General features: G+C 57.7%; 1 protein-coding gene across 4 annotated transcripts in view; it reads left to right on the top strand.

Moving 5' to 3' along the window:
• Positions 1-1985: 1985 nt before the first annotated feature.
• Positions 1986-21202, top strand: part of DNMT3A (DNA methyltransferase 3 alpha) — a 93929-nt gene continuing 74712 nt past the window's right edge. For 2 of the 4 annotated variants that reach the window (XM_081101376.1, XM_081101377.1), the window contains exon 1: positions 1993-2130. The gene's annotated coding sequence lies outside the window, so the exon portion shown is untranslated. Of the gene's footprint in view, positions 2131-2543; positions 2671-21202 lie in introns of those variants that run through there. The other 2 variants (XM_081101379.1, XM_081101378.1) reach the window with 2 other exon arrangements.

Consider the following 21202-nt stretch of genomic DNA (forward strand, 5'->3'; position numbering starts at 1 on the left):
GAGAGAGCAGTCTTGTCCCCAGGGGCTCTGCCTCTCTGAGTCCCAGCACCCGCTGCAAACCTCGGAGAGAAAGCTGCACTCGCTCTGACCGAAGCCAGACAGTCCCGCTTCTCCCGTTTGAGTCTGGGTCCCTAAAGACTCGCCTGTATCTGGAGCTCAGAGTCTGCGACTCCCTCCCGATTGAAAACGCCAACCACGCACTCCGCACCTCAGAATTTGACTTCAGCACTGCGCCTCCTCTGAGTGTCCGTATGCGTTTCTCTTTCCTCCTAGTTGTAGGACTTCCACTCAGCCAGCGTTCCTGTGGTTCTGGGTGATGTCCATTCCGTCTTTTAGTTTCACTTTTGAAGTAGTTGTTCAAGGCAGCAAACTCCGGCGTTAACCTATGCCGCCATCTTGGTTCTCCCAAGCCTCAGTGTCTTTATCTGTAGAGTGAGGATAATACGAACTACCCAGGAGGGTTCGGAAGGACTAAGGGGGAAATGCCAACTCAGGTGCCTGGCACACAGGAGAGGCTCACTGAACAGCCGCTGCTATTTGGAGGCAGTATTATATACACCCTTGAGGAAGGGAGAGGAATGGCAGCCATCTTTCTAAACAGGATCGTCCCCTTAGCCCAGCTTTAGAGCAGTGGTTCTCAACCTGTGGGTCGCGACCCCTTTGGCAGTCAAACGACCCTTTCACAGGGGTCGCCTAAGACCATCCTGCATATCAGATATTCACATTACGATTCATAACAGTAGCAACATGACAGTTATGAAGTAGCAACGAAAATAATTTTATGGTTGGGTCACAACATGAGGAACTGTATTTAAAGGGCCAGAAAGTTGAGAACCACTGCTTCAGAGTGTTTGTGGATGCCCGTCTTGACATCAAAAACAAGGTGGCAAGAGCCTGCGATGCTCATATTCATTTAGCCAAGATTTCTTGAGAGCCTACTACGCGCTGAGTGCTAGGCTACAGAGATGACAGATGAGGTCCCTGTCCTCATGGAAGGACCATGGCGAATCTCTGGAACTGGATAGATGGAGATCATGGCTAGCAGGGCTTAACATCAGTGGCATAGGGCGACCACTTGAGTGCAGTGACACTGGAAAAGGCCCGGAGATTGTGTGCTGAGTGGCCCCTGATCTCGAGGTTCAGGAAGTGGGGCGGAATAAAGGACCTGGAAGCATTCATGGGCTTCCAGAAGGACAACCTCTTGGATGAAAGGTCAGCTCCATGTCCCAAAGAGTTTGGTAACTCTGTTCCTGTGACCCTCAAAGGGGCGAAGCTGGTGGGGGAAAGGGAAAGTGCCCCTGCCCACAAGTGGGGTGGTGGGTGCCTGGAGAAGGGAGCACACCATGTCTTGGGTCAGGAAGTTCAGGTCACTTCCATATAGCTGAAGTGCTGGGTGGAATGGGGGTGCACAGCGGGAGATGGCTGGTGGCGACAAAAGCAGAAGCCGAGGGAGGGGGACGAAAAGGGGGGGAGAGAGAGGGCGGGGGGGGGGGGGCAAGCCTCAAGCCCCCAAAGTGGCAGTTGGGAGAGTCATGAGCGGAGGGTGACTGTGCTGTTGGAAGTAGACAGAGATGCCCCAAATCAGAAACATGGCGTCCTGAGAACTATGTGGGAAACAGAAACAGCCCCCATGACAACGGGGTAAATGTGAGGTTGTGTGTAGGTGCGCACAGAATCTTAGACCCGGAAGGGATCGTCAATGTCATTTAGTTCAACCTCCAATTCCGTGAAATCTTTCGGTCTTCCACTGCCCAACGGAGGGCACTACTTGGACACCTCCAGGTACGGGGAGCTCACCCCCCTCGAGGGGGCTCATCCTGTAGCGGCCTGGCGCCCCGACCTTGGTTGGCCCTGTTGAGTGGGCGGCCTCCACCGGCCCGCGGCACCTGGCGGGGGTGGCGGGGTGGATGGGAGCGGCGGCGGAGGGGCTGGCGCTGCTGTCCCCGGGCCCGGTGCTGAGCGGGCAGAGTGCAGTGGGCTCTGGTGGAGGTCGGGAGAACTGCAGGGCGAAGGCGGCTGGGGGCTCCGCGGACTGCGGGGAGGGAGGCACTTGACACCGCCCGGAGAGGAGGGGCCGCTGTCCCTGCGGCCAGTGCTGGATGCGGGGACCCAGCGCCGAGGCTGTGCCAGGTAGCAGAGCGCCTCGCGGGGGTGGGTGGGTGGTGGCTGCAGTCGGGGCCCCGGTGGAGGGGCCCGGAGCCCGGCCGAGGCGAGGTGCTCAGGCCAAGCAGGGTCGGGGTGCTGGGGGTCCAGCCCTCCGCCTAGCAGCGTGCGGGGACCCCCCCGCGGGCCCGCAGAGGCCAGGAAGTCGGACCGAGGGCGCTAGGACCGGCCGCGCGCCCAGGCCGCTCCCGCTGCGGCGCCCCAGGGCCCCCCAGTCGGCGCTGCCTCCCGGGCCGGCTCCGCAGCGCCGGGGCCCCTGGCCAGCGCGGCCGCGGGGGGCGAGCAGCGGGCGGAGGCCTGGGCCCGCGGGCGGCCGGAGGGAGGGAAGGAGGAAGGCGGAGAGAAGTGGTGGGAGGGGGGGACCCGGCGGAGGAGGCGGAGAGAGGGAGCGCGACAGCGAGCGGAGGGAGGGCGGGCGCGCGGGCGGCGGCGGCGTCAAGACCAGAGGACGCGGCGCCGCAGCACCAGGGCGCGCAGCCGGGCCGGCCTGACCCCACCGGCCACACGGTAATGGGCGCCGCTACCGGCGGTCCGGGCGGCCGGCCCGGAGGCGGGCGAGGAGGAGGGGAGGCCGGGTTGGGGGGCACGGCGGCGGGCAGTGCCCGGCTCGGGGCACGCTCCCGGACCCCAGCAACTCGGCGCCGGGCGCTCCGCGGGGCCAAGGCTGCGGGCGGAGACGGCGGACCAGGCTGGCTGGGGCGGTGCGGGGCGTTTGAGGGTTTGTTTATGTCACCGCGGGCTGGGCAGGCGCCCCCTCCGGTCCCGCCTGCTCCCTGCGCGGAGCCCCCTCCCCGCCCCCGCTCCGCCGTGGGCTCAAGTTCAAGTCTATACAATGCCGCGGGGGGGGGGGGGGCCTCCGCCACCGCTAGCCTCCGCCGCGGTGCCCCGCTCTGCGCTGCCGCAGGGGCTCCGGACCGGCCACCCCCGCCTTCCGGCCCTGCGCCAGTCCCGGAGCCCCGCCTGGGGCCTGCGGCCGGGGCGCGAGAGGGCGCGGACCCCCGACCGGGCATGATCCGCTCCCGCCGCGGCCCGCAGGGAGCGGAGGCAGGGGGCGGGGGCCTGGCCCCGCGCAGGCTCCTCCGCGGCGGCAGAAAATGGCAGCCTGGCACGACCCGGCCCCCCGCCCCTCCCCCCGGTTCCCGGCCCTCCTCGGCCCGGCGGGAGGGGGACCCGGGAGGCCCCCGGGGGCGGTCCGAGGGGTAATCGGGGGCCCGGGCCGGGGAACACGGTGCCGCGATCCTCCTCCGGCCACCTGTGGCTGGGGGTGTGGGTTGCCAGTGGATCCGGGAGGGGCGACGGGGGTGGGGAGGGCGCCACTCGGGGGGCACACCTCCCCGGAGCAGGCCGGTCAGTGCGCGGGAGGGGGCACGCCGTGCCTGGCTCCTCCCTGCCCCCGCCGCGGGCCGTGGGAGCCGGGGCGGCGGCGGTGGCAGAGGCGGTGGCGCCGCAGTGTGGGGGCGGGGCGGGGGCGGGCGAACATCCCGGGCCGGGAGGGGGGGCCGGAACACGGGCCGCGGGAGCTGCGGGGCGGACCGGGAGCCGCGCGCGCGCGGGTGGGGGCGTCCGGGGTCGCCCCGGCAGCAGAAACACCCCGTCCGCACACACGAACACGCACCCCCGCCGGGCCGGTGCAGACGTGTCCTTGAAAGCTTCGCGTCGGCCCCGTGAAGGACGAGGCCGCCCGCGGCTGCAGATCGGGGTCTTCGGCCCAAGTCCCCACGCCCCGGAGTCCGCGGCTTCGGAGCCCAGGCGGCCCCGGTCCGTGTCCCGCCCTCACCCCGCTCCCCTCCCCCAGGCCGCCCTGTCCTCCCTCCCCCTCCGCGCGGACCGAGCTGGCTTGGGTCCAGGTCCCGCCCCCCCCCCCCCCCCCGCCTCCCCCAACCCCTCATCGCTGGGGCCCGCCGTCCTCCGGCTGCCAAACTTCGTTTGGCTTTCCTGGAGCCTCCCTTCTTGGGGAACCCACTCCCTTCCCACCCCCACCTCTGTTTCCCCCCCCCTCTCTCATCCCCTCCGTCCTTCCGCCTCCTCTCGCCACTGCAAAGCCAGCTGAGGAGGTGTTGGCGCCTTGGGTGGGGAATGGGGCCCGTCAGTTCTCAGGGGCTCCCTTCCCAGCCCCCGAGGGGCGCCCCCCGTGGCTGCACCTTGACCTAAGATGGCGTCCTGCACCCCGCTGGGCAGCTGGGGCTGCGCAGGCCGGAGGGAGGCCCTAGCCCAGAAGCGCACCACTGGGCCCTCCTTCCTGCCAGCCAGCGGGGGACGGAGCCCGCCCGAGACGCGCCCTCTGCCCTGTGACCCAGCGTGCCCCTCGCTGCCGTGCCCAGAGGCTGCCATCAGCATCCCTGGGGGACTGTTCGGTCTTCAGGTTTCACCCCGGGCTGCCAGCGGCTGAACCGGCCTCCTGGGCTGGCGGCTGCGAAGGGATCCTGGGATCAGGTGCTGCGCCGCAGTTGTGCCTCCTCCCTCCCCGGCAGATGTGACAGCTGCAGCCGGGGAAGCTTTTTCTCCTTAAGCGTCGTCGCTGGAGTGTGAGGACTGGCCTGTGGGATTTGGGGGAGCCCAGCTGTCAGGCGGGCCCCCTTTGGGCCGCCCCCTCCGTTGGCAGGGCCCTCTCCAGGTGGTTTGCAGGAGCTGCCTGGGCTTGGAAGCTTTGGTCTCTGCGGCGAGGTGGTGCCCCTGCGCCCCCAGGTCACGCTGAGACCCTGGTTGGGCTGTTTGACAGGCAGCTAGCTCTGTGAAAGTGTGAGCCTGTGTGCGCTTGCCTGCCTCCCTTCCGGGCCCCACTTGTTTGGGCTCCCTCTCCAGCCCCTTGTCCGCTCCTGGGTGCTTGTCTTCAGCTGCTTACCAGAGGCAGAGCTCCAGGCTCAGGCTGACTGAGGCTCTGTTGGCTCTCCTTCCCAGGCACCTGGGCCTGCCTGCCATAGGAGGCCCACCTTAGAAACGGTGAATTCCTTCTAGACTCAAGGAGTAAGTCCGCAGTGCAAGGACCACTCCCCAGGCACTGGAGACGCCGAGGAGAGGACGACTGACCGTGGCCATCTGTCAGGGTGTCTATGGACAGGATTCCTCTGTGGGGTGGAGGTTGGGCTGGACCTTAAAGGTCCATTCCAATTTTTAAATTCTATGGCTCTGATTCTCATGGTGGAATTGCAGACCCAGGAAAGGGGGCAGGGTGGTCTTTATTTTTTTTCCCCACCACACAACAGTAATCAAGAAAGGCTTCCCGGGAGAGGAGGTCTGTGAGAGAGCAGCCCCCCTCCCTGGGGGGATGGACCTTTGAAAGCAGAGGTGGTGTGAGGGGAGGGCACCCTGCAGGACACAGGCTTGTCACGTCTGACTCCACAAGCATGTCAAACCCACGGCCGGATTTGACATGCTTGGTGTAGGAAAGTTCAGCTTCTGGTGTAAGACTGCAGACGTGCGTGTCCTCCCGGGGGTTGTGTGTAATTCTGTGTGCGCATAATTTCTGAGGTTTCTTCCCAGGTCCAGTTTAGAGTAAGCACTTGAGTCTCTCATGAATGTTTTACGATCACAGTCACACACATCGGTGCCATTGGCCTTCTGTAAAAGACAGGACCAGCTGGAAAACACTTGCCCAGGGAGACCTCGCAGGGAGGAAGGGGGAACTTAGACGGTGCCCTGCACAGCTCTCCTGGGCTGCTGCTCTGCCTGTTTTCTCTCTTCCCAGTTTGTGGTGTCCATGGGACAGGGACCTTGCCTCGGCTGCCTCTGCGTTGCCCCTCTGGAGCCTCCATGGGCGTCTGCTGAATGGCGGGGAAGCTTGCTGCACATCTGTTTTTAGTCCCTGTCCTCTCCTTAGTGGCGGAGGGTTTGGGGACGTGCTCACTTCGCTTGCTGTTGCTCCGCCTTCCCCGAATGGCCTTCGCCTACTTTTAGGCCAGTTCCTTAGGCTCAAGTATATTCAAGGCTCCTTGGGGCGTGGAGAGGGGGGGGAGGAACCAAATAAAAAGGGGACTCTGAGAGCAGTTTTTTAAAAAATATATTTCATTGATTTTTTACAGAGAGGAAGGGAGAGGGATAGAGAGAAACATCGATGAGAGAGAAACATCCATCAGCTGCCTCCTGCACACTCCTTACTGGGGATGTGCCCGAAACCAAGGTACATGCCCTTGACCAGAATTGAACCTGGGACCCTTGAGTCCGCAGGCAGATGCTCTATCCACTGAGCCAGACAGGTTAGGGCTCTGAGAGCAGTTTTGCTGGTTCTCTCATGGAGTGAAAAATAAACCATCCTCTCCCCATCCTTGGGCCTGAAATGTTACCATTAGAATCCAAGCCTTAGAACTTAGGGTTGAAGGAGAGCGTTGAGCCCTGAGAATGCTTGGAGCCGGGTTGGGGGCTGTTTGCATGCGAGACTAGGCCCCCTTTCTTCCAGTGCTACCCTGAGCCTGAGGCCAGAGGGCCAGTTGTGAGCCTGTCACATGCTCCTTGCCCTCTGCACTTCCTGCTCCCTTCTCCTTGTGTGGACTTGGGGCCCCTGACTTGGTGCCCATGTGCCCTTTCCCACCCCATGCCCCACTGATGGTGGGTGCATCGCTGGCCTCTGGCTTGGGAACAGGCAATAGTCAGGGCCAAGGCATGGCCTGCAGGAATCTATTCTACTTCCCTTCCCGTACGTGATAGACAGTGGGGCCTGTCTGGAGCCTGCTTGCCCTTTGAGACCGGGCGTCTCTGGGCCTGTGTGCTTTGCTTTGCTGTTCTGCCGGACTTCAGTAGTAAACTAAGGTGCCAGATTCCTCTCCACTCAAATACCGAGGGCCGAGGGCTCGTTTTCCGTCATTTCTGTCTTTGACTAATTTATTCCCTAAAACTACAAAACCTGAGATCCTTGCGGTGTCGGGGCTATGTGTGTGTGGCCAAGCCTGCCTTCACTTGGCTAAGTGTGTGGGCAGGACAGGGTGTGGTGCACGTGGTCCCCTGTGCATATTTTTGTGTACACATCTTTCTGTGTGTACTGTGTGCAGCCGAGTGGGCACAAATCCGACTTGCTTAGACATAAGCCTGTTTCAGGGCCACTGAAGTGAGGGCCAAGGAGTCAGAAGAAGCTGCATTCTGACACTTCCCAGCTGTGGGATCTGGGGCCACTGACTCCTCCTCAGCTCCCTCGCCTGTGCCAGGGAAATAAGACCAGGCTGTCCTCAGAGGTCGTGAGGATTGAGCGAGATAATGTGCAGAGTGTAAGTGCTCGGTGTTAGCTGGCCGTGATTATTTTCGTTATGTGGGCAGCTTACGTGGACCCGCACGGCAGGAAGTGCCCTGAGAAGTCTTGTCCACCTTCCTGCCTCTTTTGCAAAATCTTGGACGGTTGACAAAAATGCTGCTTCTGATTGAAAAATCTTCAGAGGTGGGCGGCTCCTCAGAGCCACTTAGCAATCTGTTGCCGAGTTTAACAAGTCGCATTGTCAACAGGTTGTCTTTGTATTCACCTCCAATCCCTCACAAGCAGCTTCAGCTCTATTCTGATTCTGTTCTGAGTGCAGTATATTTGTTTCCAGAGACTTACTAAGCACTTCCTGTGGGCAAGGCTGTGTGCTAGGCTTTGAGGGGACACAAAGTGAGTTTCAGGTGTGCCCAACTACTGACCACAAACCAGGGTCACAGGGCAGGGAGAGATAAAGTGCTCAAAGGACAGGTCACAACCAACTGAAGGGATCCGAGAGGGCTTCTTGGAGGAGGTGGCATGTGAGATAGGCTTCAACACAGAGGGACGGTTTCTAGGCTGAGAGGATGAAGCTAGGTTGTTGGGGATAGGGTGGCTGGAGTGTGGGGGAGCCACTGGGGAGACAGAGCCACAGGTGTGCTGAGGCCGTAGATTGATTTGGGGAGAGTGGGCCCTGTGCTCTGTAACTCCTATGTGGCCCATGAAGAATCACCCTGAACTGACCTGCTTGTGGTGGCTTTGCGGGGGCGGGTGGGGACAGCACAGAGGGAGGAAAGGGAGAGAGGGGAAGGGGCCAATGAGCTGTTGGCCTAGAATCTTGATGCTTCCTTTATAGTCTGTAGTCTAGAGCGTAAGAGCTCAGACTTGGAGAGAAACAGAGCAGGGTTTAAATTACACCAACCCTGGGGGGTTGTGATTAAGGGGAACACCAGCCAGGGTAAAGTCTGCATGCCAGTGATTGCATCATGGTGTCCATGTCCCATTTACACCCCCTCCCCTAGATTGAGGTGCCCCAGCTTCCAGAATATTTCTGCAAGGGGCTGTGAATGGGGGTGCAGAACCTGACTCTGCCCTGCGCTCCCGCCTCCCTCCTTCACATGCGGCAGAACTGAGCCTTTAACTCCAAAGGGATGTGCCCTCTCCTGGCAGCTGTGCCCCAGGTGTGGCTGCAGGTGCCTGGCAGCCCAGAACAAGGACAGCCAGTGGTCAGGGCCCGACAGGCCACATCTCCCTTGCTGATCACATCGCAGGCCTGTCTGGAGGACAGCGGCGGGGGAGGAGGTGCGGAGGCCCGGGGCTTTCCTAGCCAAATCCCAGGGGGGAGTGGAATTTTTTTTTTAACTGTAACTGAGCATCGCCCATCCCCATCCTGCTGTGATCCCCTCTGACCCCCACTGCTTCTCAGCCTATTTGCATCTATTACCAGGTTCCTATTTTCTCTTTGCGGTCATGGCCCTGCTCATTGTCATCCCTATTGATCTTCCCTCTCTGTTTCAAATGTCAAGGTCATTTTTAATTCTGAGCCAGTTGTTAGCTGTCCTGTCTGGGTGCTCAGAGGAGATAGAGGAACATCTCAAACAACTAGTAACTGGAGAGCTGGAACATGGGCGTCCCGACTCATTCTGTGCTCTTACTGTTGTGTTACTGTGTAGTTGGGTCAGGGGGTCGGTGCAGAAGGTATTCTAGACCTAATAGATCAGCTAGATCCCAGTGTGCCAGTGGGCCTCACTTGAAAAGGTTAGCAGATGCTTAGGAGGGATATTATGGGGTGGTGGGGTCAGATCTGTGGCTTACTGGACTGTGGGTTGCATGTGGGCCCAGGCATAGTGAATGTCCTGGAACGCCCACGCGGGGGGACATGCGACAAGCTTCCCCCCAGAGGTTCCCCAGAGGACCCAGGGAGGAGCAGGTGAGGGTGCTCGGGCCTGTGCCAGGGGTGGGATCCTCCAACGGCCCCGGCAAGCAGACCTGTTGGGAAGGGACCTCTGGAAGGAATGGTCCTGTGTGATTAGAATTATAGATTCTGAAAGGATAAATAAATTTATGGATAAAGGGGGATCTGTTTAGATTCCCCAAAGCCTTTGAAATGGGGTAGTAAGCATGTCTATTCTGACGCATAGATGTCCATGATATGAGGTTGGATTACCCCAAAAAACTATATGCAGAGTATAGTCTTGTTTTTGTGAATCTTTAAATATATACGAATCTATACATTGGTAAGCTGTACATACATAGGAAAAGTTATCTCGAGGGGGACACAGCAAACCTGTCAGCAAAGACTTTGCCTTTTAGTTTGTATACTTTATGTACTTTGTAACCTTTGAAAAACTGTCAATGTACATGTGTTGCTCTGTTAATGACAACAACAAAAATAAAATCACATTTTTTAAAGCTTCTGGATAAGAACATGAAAAAAATTTGAGCCACCCTAGGGCTGGAAGGATGGATTCTTTCTATGATGGATAAAAAACTGGCTTGGAGACTGACAGCCAAGGGTAGGGTTGCTCAGGTACTTGTCTTCTCTGGGAAGGTTGCAGGGAGAAGTTCTGCAGACACCGAGGCCTCCAAGTGAAGGCCTGGGCTTGGAGGGACTGGGCGAGAGTGGCCAGCAGGCAGCTGGCTGCACCTAGGTACATACCGGGGCAGTGGACCAAGTTAGCTTTATAGGATGGTGACTTGAAACTCTCAGTTCTGATCCAGGATGGGAAACAAATCATTGAGGGTTTTCCCAAAAGGCTACAATCTATGGTTCCCTGGGAACTGAAGGTATGACCAGGGCCCGGGCCAGGTGTGGAGCATAGGCTGACGGATGGAGGACCAAATGGGGTTTCTGGAGGCTCCACCAGGGAGTGGAAGGGATGCCTGGGGAATTCATCGGGCATGTGGGCTCAAGCTGTACCCGGCTCTGTGATCTGAGGCCATGAGCAGGTGGCAGAGACCCAGGTGACAGGGTGGAGAGGTGAGGAGGGACAGATAGTAATTCCTCTGCCTGTTGATTGGCAACAACATCCACCTCCCCCTTCCACAGCCCCCTCCCCCAGCCCAGTCCCCACCCGTGAGTACTCTCTAGGACAGTGGTTCTCAACCTTCCTAATGCCGCGACCCTTTAATACAGTTCCTCATGTTGTGGTGACCCCCAATTTCATTGTTACAAATTGAACATAATTAAAGCATAGTGATTAATCACAAAAACAATATGTAATTATACATGTGTTTTCCGATGGTCTTAGGCGACCCCTGTGAAAGGGTCGTTCAACCCCCAGGTTGAGAACCGCTGCTCTAGGAGCTTGCTTTCCCCTCTGAGGCTGCCCCTGTTGGATATGACATGAGGAAGGGTGTGTATAATTATTTGGCCCTGCCCTGGAATAAGGTAGGAAGAGAAATAGAAGGACAGGGTCATGGAAGCAAGCACAGAGCTGGCCCCTCCGTGGACTCCCCACTGCTAATCAGTTACTTTGAGACAAACATCTTTGAGCTGCAGGTTGTCCATCAAGGATAAGAAGAGTGTCCACATCTTACCTGAATCAAATGAAATATGTTGGGAAAACAGACAGCACTTTGCCTGGAACATAGTAGGTGTTCAGGAGGTTTGAGTTCCTTTTCTTTCAATGGGGTCACGAGGGTGACTTTAGGGACTCTGTGTAATGACCCCCATGAAGGCCCCTGTGCACGATAAGAGCCTACAAATGTTGCCTGTCGTTTTCCTCACTCTTTAGGAGTCTTGGAGCCTCCATTCCCGCCTCTGTAAAGCCAGGGTTTGGCTGGTTGATCTGAGTCCCCCAGCCCTGGCCATCTGATCTTGGGCCTTTAGTCTGGATGGACTTCGTCAGTCTCTCACTGGGGACCCAGCAGGTCCCCCAAGCCCCAAGCCCTCTCCCTCCCTGCCCTCTGGTCTCTTTGGGCCCAGAGCCAGCAGTGGCTTCTCCTCTGGGTTCTGGGCCTGCTGCTGGCAGGGCTGGCTCTGCCCCCTGGCCTAGAGGCATGGGAGGGTCCAGACCATAGCTAGCAGCTGGCAACACTACACCACCGTTCCTAATGGTTTTATTACCAGCAACAATGTGGTGCTTGCTGCCATCCTCTCACAGGCTGGTGGGTCCCAGCCTAAATGCTGGTGGCCTGAGGGCCTGCCTGGTACTGGAAGCTCCGCTGGGAAGCCCAGTGGGGCTGGGCAGTTGCCTCTGCATTTTCTTCTGTCAACACCCTCCACGCAGCCTGGACTCAGAGAGCTGGGGTTCATCATGGTGAGATGCAAGGGCCCCGAGTTGGCAGGCCTGGCAGCTCTCCGGTTTTCTCGTGGGAGGTCCCTTGCTTCAAACCCACAAATAAAGTTCATCTTTTTGCTAAAGACCTACTATGTGCCAGGCACTGGCTACAAAGATGAAAGGGACTAGTTGGGGGGGGGGGGGGGGGCAGGGAGGGGCAGGGAGGGATGAGGGGAGGGTCTGAGAAGGGACATCTCATTCAGGGCAAAGGGAGATCCGGAAAGGCTTTCTAAAGGAGGTGACGCTTGAGTGGAGTCTTGAAGGGTGGGGAGCAGTTAGCCAGGTGGCCAAGGGCATTTTCTGACCTGACGAGGCTGGAGTGATGGCATTTGAGGAACGGTGGGATGTGAGGCTGGAGGACTGGGCCAGAGCTGGACCATGGAAGGCTGGGATGTTACCCATTGATAGCTGCTGGGCTTGGAGAAACATGCTCGTATTTATATCTTAGAAAGGTCACCCTGGGGCATCAAGGAAGAGAAACTGGACAGGTAAAGGTGGGCCAGGGAACCCAGGCAGAAGGCCGGTGCCGGAAGTCCAGGGAGCCGCAGTGTGGGCATGGAGGAGGGTGCTCTGTGCGGCAGATAGGAAGCAGAGCTGTAGGAACAGCTGAGGGGTGGGGAGTACAGTGAGTCAGGGGGAGTGGAGCGTGGACTTGAAGGCAGTGAGCGTTTGCCCATGGAGCCTGGTTTGTGGCTCACCAGCTGCGTGGGTGGAGAGGCCATCCACGGTGAGGATATAAGTTGGCGGAGGTCTCGAGAACCTGGGGGTGCTTCAAGTGGGAGGAAGGAGTGGGGTGGAGACGTGAGGGCTGTGAGGTTTGCCCGTGGAGCTTGGGTTTGACCAGGCTGGCAGAAGGAGAGAGCCTGTCACCAGGCCTGGAGGTGGAGGCCAGGGAGGGGCAGGGTGCAGCGTGGTGGCTTAGGAAGACAGGCACATTTTGTTCCATAACGGGAAGCAACCCGCGGAGACTTCTGAGCAGGGAAGTGACTTAAGCAGGCGTGTGTTCCATGTGCATGAGAGGCACTGATGATTTGGGGCCTGAGCTGGGGCCTCTCAGGGGCTCCCCGCAATGAGGAGCAAGGCCTAGACCCCCAGCTGCACGACCTGGGGCACGTCCTGCCACCCTCTGAGAATGGTGTGTGAATTACCACATGGACGTCCACCTTCCACTGATAGGCAGGCCCACTGAGACAGGTGTGGATAAGCTGAGGGCAGCAGTTTGGGTAAGCACACAGAAAAGAAAGAAATAAGACTGTTCCTCTATAATAGAAATCAGTCTTTCGAGTGTCGCTGGAAAGGCAGTTTCGAAAGAATTTTTAGAAAATATGGCTTGAGCCAAGTCAGCATCACTGGATCAAGAGGTAGCATGGCCCCTCAGCCCTGTCCCCTCCTAACTGTATCCTTGGGCAGATCACTTAGCCTCTCTTAGCCTCAGTTTTGCCATCTGCAGAGTGGAGCTAACCTCACAGGCTGGTGTTTTTGCTCGTTTGCTTGTTTCAAACACTGCTTCTTGCACTAAACCTGGGTATTTGATGTCACTCGTTTAAAAGAATCCTTATGCAGTTGGCCTCACAGGTGTTTGAGGATTACAGTTCAGCCATGCGTGCTCCCAGTCTGGCACCGAGGAGGCGCACACCCACACACCCTTCTTTCCCTCACTGAGCTGCTGCTTGCTTTGCCTCCCGGGCGGCCTGGCCTGCCTGGCCCCGGTCACTGAGCCCCTCCTTCCTGGGAAGGTCCGTTTGTCATGTTCCATCGACTCTTGTTCCCAAACCTGGATAACCCCCGTGTATTTGAATAGCATCTGCTAAGCTAAATGGGAATTAGTGTGTGTAGGGAGGGGGAGTGGGGTCATTTCCTTTTTTTAATAAAGGGGGTGGTGTGTGCAGAGCTGCTGATCGATGGCTGTGTGGGGAGCAGAAAGAGAGGTGGGGAGGCTCTGAACCCTGTAGGCCTGAGTGGACCACAGCTGGTACCTTGCCCCACAGCTGGCTCAGTGTGCTGGAGAAAGGGGTGCAGGGCCCTAGAGGGGCCTCAGAAATGAGCTTGGGGTCACCTTGGTCTGGACAGTGAAGCCAGCTTCTTCTGTGAGTAGGCACATGTGGTGGCTATTGGGTTGTAGGGTGGCCCTGCCACATGTAGCCACGCCCCTGGGGAGACCTTTGAAGTAGCTCTGCCTTCCAGAGGAGGCCTGGGGGGAAGCGGGCTTCTCAGCAGGCTGCTTTTGGTGGTGTTGGCAAGAAGGCCTGGGCCCGAGTCAGGCCATCTCTGGCCGGGTGTGGGGTGGTGGGGACCACTGTCGATTTGAGTGGAAACCATTTCTCCGGTTTGCACACACCTGTGCACAGACCCGTCACAGGGCCAGCCCTCTGGAGGTTGGGCATATATGGACTGAGGGCGTGGGGGGATAATCAGCTGAGATGTACAGCTTAATTAACCTGGCATACCCTAATGGTATACATAATTGTGTTGCATGGTAATTAAGTGTAAATGGTAAGCAGTTCACATAAATGTTTTTGTAATTGGTATTAATTTTGCAAAGGCAAACTAACTTTATGTGGTTCTTCTCTTCTTGCTCTGGTAGTTTTCTAGCACAGGCAATTCCTAGTCTTGGAGGAATTCTATTGCAAATGTTTGTTTATAGGGCAATGTTTTGTATTTTCTCTCAGAACAACGTTATGAATGGTTATGAGGTTCCCAAGCTGGTTTCCAAATGCCTCTTTGGCCCATGCCGTCGGTGGAATGTGCGGCGCATGTGCGGGGAGGCCCTGCCTGAAATCCTCCCCTGGAGCCTGGAGCCTGAGGGGTGTGTGTGTGTGTGTGTGTGTGTGTGTGTGTGTGTCTGTTTGTGTGTGTTTGTGTATCTGTGTCTGTGGCTCTGAGCGCCCCTACAGCCATGATGGCAGGTTAAGGGCTCTGCTAAAGAGGTTACCCACTATGGTGGCAAGGGGCCTTGGGCTGGGGCGTCAGAGGAGGCTCTGGGCATGAGCTAAGAGAGGGGACTCTGGGTCAGGCCACAGCAGCTGTTCCCAGGAGCGAGCAAGAGCCACTCCTGGGTGTGGCCTTAGCCGGAGTCTAGGTTTCCTAAGGACACTTCACTGGCCTTCTGCCCTGATTAAACACATAATACTTTGTTAAAAAAACTGATGGTTAGATGTGCCAGGCACTGTGCTAAACACTCAGCTCAGATAGACTTCTGAGGTACGCACCCACTCACCCCATTGTACAGATTGGGAAAGCAAGGCCCGCGCCTCTGAGGGGAGGAGCCAGGGCTTGAGGTGGGGTCCAGCTGAACCTCCTTAGGGCTCAAGGGGTAGATGAACTGCGCCAGGGCTGCTGGGCCAGGGGCTCATGGTTCTGGGCTGTGCTGCCCAGTACCCTGGGGCTCTTCCTTCCCTGACCCCTCCACAAACAGTTTGGTTTGGTTCGCTTGGGGCAGAGGGTGAGGAGAAAGGCAAGCAGAGTGTAATTCTGATGGCGGCAGACTCTTTCCTGCCTTCGTGGGCAGGGAGGGGCTGCGCTCCCACAGCGACTCCCAGGTCCTGAAGACGCTTGGGGGAACCTCCTGGCTCTGGCCTGGGCGTGGGTCAGCTGGGCGGTCACTTGGTCAGGGAAGAGGGTGGGAAGGTGCAGGTGGGAGAAGCATATGCGGGGATGGTGTGGGGAGAGAATGCACAGGCTGGCCAGGGACTCAGCCTCCGAAGGCCTGGAGGGTGGGAGGCCAGCCCCCTGCTTCCTGTGATCCACTGGCACCCTGACCTAGGACCCTCACGACCCCCTTCATGCTGGGACACCTGGGCGCTGGGGGGGCCTGCACACCCCAAGTAGGTGTACATCCTGGCCTGGGCAAGGTGAAGCGGGAGCCTAGGAGCTCCTGGCCCAGGGCCTTTCCTTTGGCACAGTGCCTGGGGACTCTGCCAAGCGACCCCTAGAATGGGGGTTGTGGGCAGTCACTCTAGGCACCGCAGCACTGTGCTGGGGATGTTGCAGCTGCCTGGGAGTGATTTCACACAGTCCTCTCTGCCTCCAGGGTCACCCAGAATAGGGGCAGGGGCAGGAGGGGGAGAAGCACTGAGCTTTAGGGGGCAGCAAGGGGTAAGACATGAACTCTAACCTCATCTGTTTGGGGAAACAGACACATCTACATACAGATGAAAAGCTAAATGACCACAGGACAGAGATGATTAAAGAGCCCTTGGGGGGTTGTTGAGGAAAAGGGATGGAGGGGGTGGGGGTTGCTAAAGGAAGGGGCAGAAGGGGACTGGTGGGCCCTCTGGAGGAGAGAATGGTGTGAGTGTAGACACAAGTGTAGAAAGAGGGGGTGTAAGCTGGGGGAGAGTGCCTGGCCTGGAATGATGGGGTCATCTGGAAGAGGTGGGGGGCAAGGTCTGAGCAGTCTGCTGAGGCCATTGGAATAGGGGTGTAGGGCCAGACCAGAGTTTAGATTTTACCGTGTTTGAACATCTTTGGCATCATAGTTCCCTCCCTTTTTTTTTTTAATTAAATCTTTATTGTTCAGATTATTACATTTGTTCCTCTTTTTTTCCCCCCCATAACTCCCCTCCTCCCAGTTCCCGCCCCACCCTCCGCCCTCACTCCCCGCCCACTGTAATACCTCCCTTTTTAAAAAAACAACAACAATAGTTTTATGGAAATATAATTTACATACCGTACAATTCACTCATTTAAAGTGTGCAATTTGATGGTTTTTAGCACCTTCACAGAGTTGTCACCATCAGCACAATCAGTTAGAACATTTGCGTCGGGCATCCTGGGTTTTGACGGGGAAGCTGTGTGCGGGAGCCTTGCTGAAAGGCTTGGGTGCAGGTAGAGACTCCAGAGGCAGCGAGGCCCGAGGCAGAGTACCTGCCAAGCTCTGGTCTGCGGTGCAAAGGGCCTGGAGGGGGCGGCGGAGCAGAGGCCGGGTGGCCGGGTGGCCGGGTGGCCGGGTGGCCGGGAGGCCGGGAGGCCAGGTGGCCGGGTGGCCGGGTGGCCGGGTGGCCGGGCGGCCGGGTGGCCGCTGGAGGGCGGCGACTGAGAGCAGGTGGGACCTTAATTCTCTCTGGAGTTTGGGGCTCTGGCGGCTGCGGGGAGGGTGCTGCTGCTTCCACACAGACAGAAGCCAGAAGAGACCGAGGCATCTGGTGCTAGGAGAGGAGGATTTTAGGTGAGTGCAGGCCACCCAGGTGGAGATGTCCAGAAACTAAAGATGGAGGGGTTGCGGAAGGAGGGCTGCATGCATTTCCGCCCACATAGCTCAGCGGAGGAGAATTGGGGGCATAGCTGAAGGCAGAGTGGCCCGTGAGGGGCGCCCACTGTGCAGTCGGGGGAGCAAGATGGAAGCCCGCCCAGAAGACAGAGCAGAGGAGCCCGACGGGTGGCAGAGAACCAACAGCCTGGAGCCGAGTGGAGTCCCGGGGGCGGGGCGAGCCAAAGAGCCGCTTGCTTGTGACCTTCCAGGAGCCGGGGTCGCCGCACCCCGTGCCGGCTCCGCAGGGCACTCCGTGCGTGAGTGCTGAGAGTGCTCGAAGCGGGCGCTGATTACCTGGCAAGGACGCTGAATTGAGCTCGAGGACCTCGCGGTGGACAAAGGCCGTTTGAGGCTGTGGGTGACTGTATCAGTCAGGGTGCGTTCAGGAGACGGAAACCACATGGCGATTTGAACAGGAAAAGTGTAATATGAAGGCTTATTAACTGTAACAGTTGGTGTATGAGCGATTAGCTGGTAAGAGGTAAATAGAATGGCGAAGAATATAGAAGCGGCATGTGTGAGAACAGCCACTACCCACAGGGTTGCCATGGAGTGCCCCCAGCCTGAGATCCTGACCTTCATGGAGAGGACATGGCCATGGCTGCCTGGGCGACAGGGAAGGCACTGTGGTGCCATGTTGGCAGAACTTACTAGAAACCTGTACTCTGGAACTCACTGGAAATCCATCCTTTTGGGTCCCAAAGAAATTTGTTCATAAGGAAGTATGTCGCTGGAGCACACGGCTACTAAACTACCCAAGGCGGGTGTTTGGTGACATGCTGGCTGCTGCTGTCACACTGCACGAGCCAGGCGCTGGAGAAGCTGTATGGCCCAGGAGCCTGGAGCTGGAGAAGCTGTGTGGCACAGGAGCCTGGTGCTGGAGAAGCTGTGTGGCACAGGAGTCTGGTGCTGGAGAAGCTGTGTGGCCCAGGAGCCTGGTGCTGGAGAAGCTGTATGGCACAGGAGCCTGGTGCTGGAGAAGCTTATGTGGCGCTGGAGCCTGGTACTGGAGAAGCTGTGTGGCCCAGGAGCCTGGTGCTGGAGAAGCTGTATGGCACAGGAGCCTGCTGCTGGAGAAGCTGTGTATGGCGCTGGAGCCTTGCTATGAAGAAGCTGTGTGTGGCACAGGAGCCTGGTGTTGGAGAAGCTGTGTGGCGCTGGAGCCTGGTGCTGGAGAAGCTTATGTGGCGCTGGAGCCTGGTACTGGAGAAGCTGTGTGGCCCAGGAGCCTGGTGCTGGAGAAGCTGTATGGCACAGGAGCCTGGTGCTGGAGAAGCTGTGTATGGCGCTGGAGCCTTGCTATGAAGAAGCTGTGTGTGGCACAGGAGCCTGGTGTTGGAGAAGCTGTGTGGCGCTGGAGCCTGGTGCTGGAGAAGCTGTGTGTGGCGCTGGAGCCTGGCGCTGGAGAAGCTGTGTGTGGCATAGGAGCCTGGTGCTGGAGAAGCTGTGTGTGGCGCTGGAGCTGGCCCTGGAGAAGCTGTGTGTGGCGCTGAGCCTGGCCCTGGAGAAGTTGTGTGTGGCGCTGGAGCCTTGCTCTGGAGAGGCTGTGTGTGGCACTGGAGCCTTGCTCTGGAGAGGCTGTGTGTGGCACTGGAGCCTGGCACTGGAGTAGCTGTGTGTGGCGCTGGAGAAGCTGTGTGTGGCGCTGCAGCCTGGTGCTGCAGAAGCTGTGTGTGGTGCTGGAGCCTGGCGCTGGAGAAGCTGTGTGTGGCGCTGGAGCCTGGTGCTGGAGAGGCTGTATGTGGCATTGGAGCCTGGTGCTGGAGAAGCTGTGTGTGGCACTGGAGCCTTGCTCTGGAGAAGCTGTGTGTGGCGCTGGAGCCTTGCTCTGGAGAAGCTGTGTGTGGCGTTGGAGCCTTGCTCTGGAGAAGCTGTGTGTGGCACTGGAGCCTTGCTCTGGAGAAGCTGTGTGTGGCACTGGAGCCTGGTGCTGGAGAAGCTGTGTGTGGCACTGGAGCCTGGTGCTGGAGAAGCTGTGTGTGGCGTTGGAGCCTGGTGCTGGAGAAGCTGTGTGTGGCGCTGAGCCTGGCCCTGGAGAAGCTGTGTGTGGCGCTGAGCCTGGCCCTGGAGAAGCTGTGTGTGGCGCTGAGCCTGGCCCTGGAGAGGCTGTGTGTGGCGCTGGAGCCTGGTGCTGGAGAGGCTGTGTGTGGCGCTGGAGCCTGGTGCTGGAGAGGCTGTGTGTGGCGCTGGAGCCTGGTGCTGGAGAGGCTGTGCGTGGCGCTGGAGCCTGGTGCTGGAGAGGCTGTGTGTGGCGCTGGAGCCTGGTGCTGGAGAGGCTGTGTGTGGCAGAGGAGCTTAGTGCTGGAGAAGTGCCCTCACTGCAGCAGCAGGGCACTGGGAGTTGCGTGGTACAGGAACCTGGTGCTGGAGAAGCTGCGACAGGACAGGCCTGGGCATTGGGGAAGCCACCGAGGCAGCAGAATCTGGCTCCTGGAGAGGCTGTATACAGTGAAGGACCCTCCAAGAGAACACACTGGATCTGAATAAAGTTCCCTCTGCGACCAGTTTCATGTGCCAGCTGGCAGAGGAGGAATCTGCGCAGGGTCTGTCTGTGTTCACAGCGCAGGCAATGAGGGTGAATAAATGATCTGGTGCAGCCTCCTGCTTTGGCACACCGCTTCCACTGCACCGTGTTACACACGTGTGAGCTCCCCTAGAGCCACAAAACAGCTATGTTTCTACCTGTCAAGACACAGCTATTCTTGCTGAAGGACACTTTAACTTCCTTTTCCCTAAATGAGAAGTCTCACCAATCATTCTGTCAATCTCTGTCTACATGAATAACTTCTCAAATTCAGCCACAGCCCCACCGAATATTCTACCTAGACTCAATTATAGACTTAACTTCCAACAACATAATATATAAAATAGTGGGAAGAAGGAGGAAAAAGAAAACAGTTACCATGTACAAATAAACACACACACATATATATCACGTAATGGAAAATATGCAAAACTACTACATGTCTCATTTCTGTTTTTGTCCACAAGGTCACATTCAGCATTGGGCTTCCCTCTCCCATTACCCATCCTGTTTTCCTCTGTGCTCAGCCAGGACCTTGGCAGGTCAGGCCTCTCTCACCTGGTGGAATGACCCAAACCTTGATTCTCAAAGGATCTGAATCTTCAGTTGTTCCCCCTCCTTTTTTTTTTTCTGTAGTTTTTTTCTTCTGTAGTTTTTTTCTGTAGTTTTTTTCTTCTGTAGTTTTCCATTTTCCACCCAAACCACCAGTTGGTGTATGGGCAGCTGGTGGTTTGGGCGTGGAAGTTCTAAGAGGGAGCTGAGAGAGTCCCCTGGTTCCAGGCAGTCTTCCCTGCCTCTGGTGTGTACAGCAGCCCAGTTCTCCTTGGGAGCCGGGATCCGTCACTCCAGCCGGTGGAGTAACTCCTGTTTTTGTCTGTTGGTTCAGTGGCATAAGGGGTCCGGAAAAGCCAAGAGGATGACTTGCCTTCCAGTGGAACCATTGTGTCCCCTTTGGGGATTGCAACATTCAGTGCCCCTAGAGTGGTGGTTCTCAACCTGGGCTGCACATTAGAATCACCTGGGAATCTTTTTAAAATCCTCATTTCTGAGCCTCATCCTCCGGCAATTCTGTTTCTTTGTTACTAATGTTGTGGCCCCACCCCATAACAAAGAAACAGAATTCCGGAGGATGAGGCCCAGAAATCAGGATTTTAAAAAGATTCCCAGGTGGTTCTAATGTGCAGCCAAGGTTGAGAACCACTGCCTTAGAGGATTCAGAGATATAGGAAGGGGTGGGGATCAGATGCAGAGATCCAGGGGAGGGTAAGTAAAGAGGCTCTGCAGCTGGCGGATATGGACCATTCTTTTTTTTTGAATTTTATTTTTTTTTACAGAGAGGGATAGAGAGTTAGAAACATCGATGAGAGAGAAACATCGATTCAGCTGCCTCTTGCACACCCCCTACTGGGGATGTGCCTGCAACCAAGGTACATGCCCTTGGCAGGAATTGAACCCGGGACCCTTGAGTCCGCAGGCCGATGCTCTATCCACTGAGCCAAAACGGTTAGGGCATGGACCATTCTTTAAAGACGCTGGAAAAGCAGAGAAACGCACAGGTGTAGACCATGGGCTGCCTCCAGGGGAGGATAGAATCAGACCCATGCTCATGGCTGCCTCAGACAGCAGGCCCCATCAGGGTCCACATGGCTGATTCTCACAGGGGCTGCCAGCCTGGCCACCCTGTGCCCCTGACTCCCAGGGCGTGGGGAGCCCACCTGACTGCCACAACCCACGTGCGCACACACACACACACACACACACACAGGGCAGGGCTTCTCCTGACCCGTCACCCTCAGAAACACATGCCCCTCTGTGCAAGGCTG

This window comes from Myotis nattereri, assembly GCF_964212035.1.
Source record: "Myotis nattereri genome assembly, chromosome: 10".
Classification (NCBI taxonomy): Eukaryota; Metazoa; Chordata; class Mammalia; order Chiroptera; family Vespertilionidae; genus Myotis; species Myotis nattereri.